We start from the raw sequence: 7,189 nt of genomic DNA on the forward strand, positions 1-7,189 counted from the left end.
TATTGATAACTTAAATAATATCTTGAAATATAGGAAAAGTGCACATCAGAATTTTGCATTTAAGTAATATCAGAAAGTATGGCTAATCCAGTTTTTCCTCCCCCAGCTTCAGGCAGTACATCCGGACGCCTCCTTGAGTACGGCACCAAGTATGAAGAGAAGCTGGTACATTTTTTGACTCCGAACCATCATGGCCAGAGATGACAAATTCAACCACGGGACTTGATTTCTCCTAATGTGAGTGAAAGTATATTTTCTTGAATCACTGCAGCCTTTGCAGTAGTTTGGTACTGATTACTTGCAGAAAATATTGACACATTTGGGTGCGAATTTCGGTAGAGATTTTCATTTCCAAAGTTAAAGTAGCTAGGTGTCATTTTATATACATATAGTGATCCAGGAGTTATATCACACTAAATACTTTCTTCTTATACACTAGCCAAGATACCTTGGATCTCTTTGGGTTCTGAGATATCTGAAGAGCAAAATGTAATTAAACTGATGACTTTTCTTTCCACTTGCCCGTCTACATTTCTGAACAACACAGTCACTGGTTATTGTTTCAGGTCAATCATATTCTAATTATCTGTAGCATTCACTTTCTTCTCATGTTCATTGTACTTTATAGATCTTGTTTAATATCTTTAATTCAGTGATATTCCAAGGTCATCTTCAACCCATAAATCCAGACACAACCAAGTACATCTTCTGTTTTGGCAGAGTTTCACCGGTATAAAAAGTATTGACTTCATAAAAAATAATCCGGCTTTAAAAACAGTATACACGTGTCACTGTCCCTGTTATTGAGTGAAGGGGTAAAGCGCCATGGAAATAATTATGCGGTTTTCTTGTGCTCACTTTGTAACGATGTTAATTTCAGTTGCCATACTACATTGATGGTAACGCCAAGCTCACACAGTCTGTTGCTGGCTAATGTACTACATTGGCCGGCCGAAGAACAACATGATTGGGAAGACAGACGAGGAGAAGATGTACGTGGATATGCTGGTCAACCAAGCTTATAGAACTCTTGCGCGATGCGCTATGTATACCTTGTTTATGATCCTGTTTATGTGAGTACTGGTACACTTCAGGAGTAGGGATAGCTTGCATGAATAAAGGCGAACAAAATTTCTGGGGGAGAGAGAGCCTTTATATCCTATTTGTTTTTTCCTCATTGTATCATTGTCAGTTGCTGACCAGTGCCCTTGTAAAGTAGCAATTCTTTTGACCCTCAGCCATTTCTTCCCTGAATTGGTTAGCTATTCTTCATGCCCTGGTTACTTACCTAACCTGCTTTTGAATAAGAAGATAGTGTAAACAAATACAGGTTTTATAGATATTTATCTTGCATGTGTAGTGACTAACCAGCCTGATGCAGTTGGCTGCCTAAAGCCCACTTAACAAGTGGAGTACCACTTGGCCAACTGGATAATTGTGGCTTTCCTATCTCGCTGGTCGCTGGTCTGGGATCCCAGCACCGGTAAAAACCTCACTGGGTCTTCATTAATGCCTGTGTTTTGAAATACAAAAGGTCGTGTGAATATATATATAACATATATAACCTCTTGAAATATATATATCGTATATATATATATATATATATATATATATATATATATATATATATATATATATATATATATATATATATATATATATATATATATTCTCACTCCAACCTCAAAACCAAAGTCCAGTCATATGGAGACTTGCTGGACGACATGGTTCAGTCTGTTCATGCTTGTAGAGGATGTTGAGGTCACCAAAAGTTTCACATAGGGTACCTTGTTAGTGTGGTGCAGTACATAACAATGGTGGAGTTTACTGGAAAATCACTTGGATTGGCCTGGCCTTATTAGGTGGGACTCACTCAACTATAATGGTACATTGTTTGAATACAAAAAATCAGGGACCTTCACTCAACTATATGGCATTGTTTGAATACAAAATCAGGGACTCACTCAACTATATGGCATTGTTTGAATACAAAAATCAGGACCTACCTAACTATATGGCACTGTTTGAATACAAAAAATCAGGGACTCACTAACTATATATGGCATTGCTTGAATACAAAAAAAATCAGGGACCCACTCAACTATATACAAGACTGCTTGAATACAAAAAATCAGGGACTCACTCAACTTCTTATGGCATTGTTTGAATACTGAAAAATTAGGGACTCACCTAACTATATGGCATTGTTTGAATACGGAAAATTGGGGGACTCACTCCAACTATATGGCATTGTTTGAATACAAAAAATCAGGGCCCACTAACCATATGGCACTGTTTGAATACAAAAAATCAGGGCCTACCACTATATGGCACTGCTTGAATACGAAAAATTAGGGACTCACTCAACTATATGGCATTGTTTGAATACGCAAAATCAGGGACTCACCTTCTAACTATATGGCACTTTGAATAATTTAAAAAATTAGGGACTCACCAACTATATGGCACTGTTTGAATACAAAAAATTAGGGGCCTTACCAACTATATATAACTGTTTGAATATTGAAAAATTAGTGGGACCCACTCAACTATATGTAAGTGTTCGTTTAATACAAAAAATCAGGGGCTCACTCAACTATATGGCACTGTTTGAATAGCCGGAAAAATTAGGGACTCACTCAACTATATGGCACTGTTTCTGAATACAAAAATTAGGGGCCTACCATATGGCACTGTTTGGAATAATGAAAAATTAGGGACCACCAACTATATGGCATTGTTGGATACTAATAATCAGACTCACTTCCTAATCTATATGGCATTGTTTGAATAATAAAAGTAGGGACTCACTCAACTTATATGGCATTGTTTGAATACGAATAATCAGGGACTCACTCATACCATATGGCATTGTTTGAATACAAAAAATCACATGTGCTCCCTCTGTTGTACTCGCATGGCTATGAGACAAGGACATGGATAGTGATTTGGTGAGGCGTAAAATATGCTTTTGATACTGAAAGTGGCTTTTGCAGGATCATGGGATATCACTGGAATGACCTTGTGGCCGAACCAGCGACTACCTGACAAAATCTAAATCGAGGTCTTGCTCTGTGAGTGCCAACTTTGGCTATATGGGCACATGGCACTCCTGCTGATAGGGTTGTTTCTGTATAAGACAGCCCTGAGTGGGAGTGAGACTAGGGGACGCCCAAGTAACTCGATGGCTGTGACAAGTCAATCAACCTTGCAAGGAGGGATTTGAGATTGACAGGTTGGGGGCAACTGAGAGAAGCAACGCACCCCTGAGTGTGTCATACTAATGATACTCCCCATGATCCTCTTGAAGGGTTAACTTGGTACTCATAAATCAACATGCCTCACCAAGTTAGTTTCCTTTGTTCATCACATCTCTTAAGTGTTTTAGCATACTGAAGTTTTATATTTGTTATATAATAACATCCTTATTCCTCCTGTATCATTTGACTGAAGTTTGTATAGTTAAAACAGGCTATTGTCCTTTCCAGCCAGTCTGTCTAAGCATTGCTCATCTTGTTGCAACAGTTAGCTTTGACCTCTGAACCTGTTTATGGTGGCGATGAAGTGGCAAACTGCATCAATAATTTTTCAGTGTTCATCAATCAATTACAACATTGATAAAAAGTGCATTGACTATATACATTATTTTTCCCACTTGGCCAAACACATATCACATGAGCATATCAAACCATAGCCTAAGAAAATATGCTGAAGCAGCTTCCTTGGTGTGGGCCTTGATGTTGTGGGGAGTGGCTGCAGCAGGGGGTGCATGTAGGCTTACTGCTGCACTAACATACAGGCTTACTGCTGCATTAATATACAGGCATGCTGCTACAATAGATCACTGCTGTAGTGTGGATGTGATGAATGACATATTGAAATTGCATAATTAAAAGTTATTGGGTAAACTCTACTAGTAAGATATCATTCATGGCAGTATTTTATATTTTTCAGGAAGAGAAGAAACCCAAGTATTTGAATGAAGACTTGCCAAAGACCCTGAAGATGCTGTCTGACTACCATGACAAGACCTGGGTCCTCGATGACCAGGTGGGTTATACTTTATTATTTCTTTTATTTTTTCCATATTTAATTAATGGAGGATCAAAACTACAAACTGGTGTTAAAAATGATGTTAGGAGGCAGTGACGTAACTAAGGTGTAATGGAGTAGGCCTGGATGCCAAATTTGAAGGCATCATTCTAGGATTTGAAATAGTTTTCCAGTTGACTAGTATCAGTAGATTTTATTGATTAGTTTACAAAAACATACAATGAACAGAAATCATAATATAAAAACAGATATAGAAATAACCACTAGCAGCTGTGGCTCAGAGAGGAACCACCTGAGGTGAGCTACAAAAGTAGAAGTAATAATTGTACAATGTACATGGTACAAAGACAGCCAAATCAGACGATGAGCCACACCAGCTCCTGATGGGTCAGGTCCTGTCCTTCCTCTGGCCCAGGAGTAGTGTGTTGTTGACCACCAATTCGACTTCGTCATAGTCTCCTGCCTTGTAGGGCACAAGCAGACTCCTCCATGTGGTCACAAAGGACAGGGAAGCTCCTCAGTGGGTAGAAAGAGGCAATTTTTGGGCAGCACTGTCTTGCCCTCACACAGCAGCCTCCTCACTAAGGAGAGGGCCATCTCACAGGAGCAGAGCTCTGCCCCCGTCCACTGCTCCAGTTTGCCTCTTCACTCTGGTCGCCCTCCTTGGCCCACCTGCGTCCACGTCCTCGGCTGTCTGTGTAGCTTGGTTGAGATGGGGGATTGGCTCTGTAGATGGCTGTGCCCACCCCACTGGTGAAGCTGAAGGCATGTTGTTGCATGGGGCTGGGGCCCTGACATGGCAGTTCAAGTTCCATCCACTCTGCAGTTTTGGCCTTGCAGTGAAATGGATCTTAGCTTGGTGGCTTCCATGGCCTCAGGAAAAGGTTGGTTGTTAGCTCTCTTCCACACTGGTGGTAGACATCCTACCAGTAGTTGATTACGGGCAGGATGGGCTAACCTGGTGTGGACCGGCATGGAGGACGTGACGCCACTCACTCCTGGTGCTGTTTTCTGAGGCTTCTAGATGTTGGCAAGCTCACCACTTATGTTGACTGCTGTTGCTGCTACTACTGCTACTGCAGTCTTTCACTTGCATTGGGTATCTGGTCACTGGTGCCCTGTGCTACAAACATGTCTGGTGACCGTGTGTGTGCATCTCACAACATCATGCAGTAGCTCGAAGTTGGTGGGGTGGGATGCTTTGGTACAACTTCCAGTGGATGTTGATGAGGTAGTTCTGCTCCTGGATGTTACAGAACCAGTAATCCTTGTGGTAGTGGTGTCCTAGGCACCACCTTGGGATAGCTACTTCCACTGTCCTCTTGATCACAGCCATCTGGTCCCATTCCTGTTGATTCAGGCTAATGCCTGTCCTCTCTTTGGATAGACTATGGCTACCTGAAGACTGGAGGATAGAGGAGATGCCTTACACATGAGGCAACACAAAAGGATGTAGAATATACTATTCATAATACTTTGGCACCCTCATGGCTTCAGAAGTGTTGCACATCACCACAGAACTACAAAGGAAGCTGAAGCAAATATCTGTAAATAACAAATAAAACAGCTGTTTTTTGTATACTTGTAATACTCAGGACTTTATAATATCATAGTGCTGAACTTCCCCCACTCTATTTAAAAGAAAAGGGGGAGGATAACATTAGGCCCCAGCACACTCTTACACAAGGGTCACACAAGTTTTATCTTTATCTTATCTGTATTAAGCCACCTTTTCATCATCTTATTTTAAACAAGGGAAGAACTCAGATTAATGGCATATGGAAAATAATAGCTAGGTGAAGATATGTTTATACTGCTGCCTTCGAGAAGGCAAGTCAGGGCCTCAAGAGGAGATGATAGAACATTAGTCCATGCCTTACTAGTACATCATCCTTTGCTGGTTGGTCTACCCTGCTCAGACTGCTCTACTTTTTCCTGGCAGATTACCATCCCAGACTTTATATTCCATGAAGTCCTTGTCGTCAACCTGGATCTGGACGAGAGTTGCTTGGACAACTATAAGAATCTTCAAGCCTATATCAAGCGATTTGAGGAGCTTCCAGCCATCAAGAAGTACCAGGCATCTCCAAGGTTCATCAAGTCTCCCATCAATGCTCCCTTCGCCAAGATTGGAAACAAGTAACAAGAGACTCAAAAACTTGTGTCAATAAGATGTTATTTTTTTTTTTTTTTTTTTTTTTTTTACATGTGTAAAATTGAAGAGGCTTCCACCTTTCCTGCTATTGTGCAGTAAATTCATTCAACAACAAATCCAATGTCAGCCCACCCAGCTGCTCACCCTCCGTTTTGGACTGCTCAATATATGGTTACCTGAGAAAGCCTGGGGAAGGCAAGCTTTGGTAACCTGGAGGTTATACTTGCCCTCTGGCCCAAGGTAATGGGTTACATCTATCCACCACAAGCTCAAGGGCCGGTGTGAAAGAAGTGAGCACTGAGGCCATGTGCAGCTTTAGCTTATGTCCCTTAACTTTGCATTTGCTTTCACCAAACTGCAGTTACATGATTTCCTTAATTAAACAAGCATGAACCCAAAGATCTACTTAAATACAACCAAATAAAGTATGTAGAACCTAGTTTTGTAGCTTTCCTACCTCACACGTCATAACTTGAGTGAAAACTGTGTGCCATGAAGCCTAGCAATCCTTGACATCTGCAACCATAGCTAGAAAATACATGCCCATTTTGGTGTAATTCAGAGGAAACGGCCAGAAATTTCTACATTCGAAAGGACTCTAGATGGCTTACAAACATTTAAAAAGTTGAAAAGAAATTATTATTTTTTAAGTAATGCTGAAAATGGCCCCCTTAGAAAACATCTTTAGCTTCGGTGCTGCATCCCATCATGAGAAGCTCCCTTAACACTGGTGTCCTTTGGGAAAAGACTTGACCCCTTCAAGTGGACACCTCCTCACTCTTAAATATACTTTCAGGGCACTCCCAGAGCTCCATAGATCATACAGGGAAGGTACTACTGGCTTGTGAGTACGAGTTCAGAACACGATCACGCCATGGTGAAATTACACACACTCACACTCACACAGAGAAAGAGAGAGAGAGCAGCTCATGTAGCCCACCTTCGAAGTAGGTGTCTATGGTGGAGCGTTAATTTGCATTG

At 41.0% G+C, this 7,189-nt stretch overlaps 1 pseudogene; it reads left to right on the forward strand.

Annotated features, from left to right (window-relative positions):
• LOC126982290 (glutathione S-transferase Mu 2-like) overlaps positions 1-6,647 on the forward strand; it is a 9,184-nt pseudogene extending 2,537 nt beyond the window's left edge.
• The last annotated feature ends 542 nt before the right edge of the window (positions 6,648-7,189 follow it).

The sequence above is a fragment of the Eriocheir sinensis genome, chromosome 4 (genome assembly GCF_024679095.1).
Source record: "Eriocheir sinensis breed Jianghai 21 chromosome 4, ASM2467909v1, whole genome shotgun sequence".
NCBI classification, from domain to species: domain Eukaryota; kingdom Metazoa; phylum Arthropoda; class Malacostraca; order Decapoda; family Varunidae; genus Eriocheir; species Eriocheir sinensis.